Source organism: Halichoerus grypus, chromosome 1 (genome assembly GCF_964656455.1).
Source record: "Halichoerus grypus chromosome 1, mHalGry1.hap1.1, whole genome shotgun sequence".
Classification (NCBI taxonomy): Eukaryota; Metazoa; Chordata; class Mammalia; order Carnivora; family Phocidae; genus Halichoerus; species Halichoerus grypus.
The window spans coordinates 12,231,081-12,233,261 of record NC_135712.1 but is presented as its reverse complement, the minus strand read 5'-3'; positions in this window follow the sequence as shown (position 1 = coordinate 12,233,261).

Sequence of the window (2,181 nt, the reverse complement as noted above, 5' to 3'; positions counted from 1 at the left end):
AAAGGAGAAGTCACAGAGGGGAGAGACAGAGGTCCTAACAATTGTGGCTAAAATCTCTTACTTTGCAGATTTCGGAGAAGCATATGACCATGTGAACACGGTGAGGGCAGCCCCTTCCATGATAGTGGAAGAGGTTGTGCAAGGGGTGGGGGGCTGGGGTTAGGCTTTCGGTAGTTTCACAGTAAGTCTGCCTCCAAAAGGGAGAAGCTGCAGAAAGGAACCCACATACACGTTATATGCAATAACTGAGGAGTTGCATGATGCCCTGGGGGCTATATATGGAACCAAAGGACAGCAGCGGATGCTTAGGCATTTTTCACAAGAAATGCAACAGGATTGGCTTCTTGTTCTGTTTAGGTGGAGGATCTCCGTGAAGTCACAGTCATCTAGTGAGCACCTCAAAAGTAAAAGTCTTCCAGCCAGGAGGAACAGGAAAAGGAAAATGCCAAGCACCGAGAATTGGCCTTTCCACAGTGATCAAGCCTGCTCGGCAGTTACTTGCTTTGGGAATATTGTGTGTTTAAGGTGTCAGCAGGGTGCCTGGCTCAGCAGCAAACTGGGCATGCTCCTTTACTCTGCCACCGGCTGCTGTAAGGAAAATGTAAACCCTCTAAGTTTTAGCAGGGAAGAGCTCTGGAAGGAGATTGTCCAGCTGGGAAGAAACACGGATGGGGGGGGGTGTTACCCCCCCACCCCCGCCCTCAAAAACCGTTGTCCCTGCCTCTGAGAACTCTACATCGGGGGAGATCACAAGTGCTCCCTGGCCTTGGCTGAGATGGATGCATGCCTGTCCTTCTCTTTAATATGATTTTTTTTTCTTGATTATGAAAGTAAAATATGCCCTATGGGGGGGAGTATAAAAAAAGAAAACCGTTACCATTCATAATCCCACTACCTACTGTATGTATTTTGGCATGTTTCCTCCAATCATTTTTAATGCGCAAGGATTCTGACTTACATTCACTTTTTTCACTTAACATAGAAACATGTCTCTGTGCCTTGAAAAATTCACTCAAAGCATCATTTGGATAACTGCTAGATATTTCGTCATATATTTTTACAACAGTGACCAATTTCAAGAGTTCTACAGAAATAATCATAATCATAATAATGCAAGAAGTTGGGGGACCCCGGCCCGCTCAGTCGGTACACTGGGAGGACACTCTTGATCTTGGGGGTTGTAAGTTCTAGCCCCACATTGGGTGTAGAGATTACTTAAAATTAAAAAAAAAAAGTAAATAAGATAAAATGTAAGAAGTCCAAAAGTAAAGCCGTATGTTGCCAAATACTGTGCTGCCAAGTAGCCCTCCTAACTGGACCTTGATGACCCTATTCTTTAATTCCTTTCTTTGGCTCTTTCCTTCCATGCTCAGCTGGGTTTATGGCCCATCTTGGGAGAACCCAGAAGACCCAGATCCTGGCATCAAACTGGAGGCTCAGGCTGGGAGAGTAGGCCACCCCGGCCCCACCCCACCCCACCCCTCTCCCCCGGCTCCTGAGGTTACTTCCTCATTCACTTCCGTGCCCAGACCAGGGCCAGACCCACACGCCATCCTGAAATGGACGGTTCTCTCTTTCCCTCTGCGTTCGTTGCTCTGTGCCCACTGGTCCCCAAAGCCCCACACCTTTCTTCACCCAGGCCCTTTCTAACCACTGTACCCTTAAACCTGTTTTCAAAAAAGATTTGAAAGCTTAATGTGTACGTTAGAGGCTAAGGAAGCAAAGTTTAAACTAAGGGAGGAATCGTGTGACCCCACGCATCTGGGAGCAGCAGGAGCAGCAGGACCAGAGCGGCTGATGCGGCGCGGGTGGGGGTGGAGCGGGCGCGGAGGTTCGTCGGCTCCGCAGGAGGCCCACTCGGGCCTGGGGCTTCGGGGGTCTTCCCAGAAGGGTCGCAAGCCCCAGAAGGTGGGCGTCTGGCGGGGTTCCCGCTCTGCCCCTGATCTCTGCGGGTCCCAGGCAGCCCGCTCCGCGCTCGCGCTCGGGGAGGCCGGCCGCAGAGCCCGGGGTCTGGGCCGCGCCGGGCGCTCCAGGCAGCGGGCCCCAGGGGTGGGGGGGTGACCGCGCGGGTCGGGGCGCCGGGAAAGTCCCGCGGCCTGCGGGGCGGGGTCGGGGCGCTGGCGCCGGGAGGGGCCGGCCTGGGCGCGGCGGCCGAGCCGGGCTGTCCCGCCGCCCCGGGCC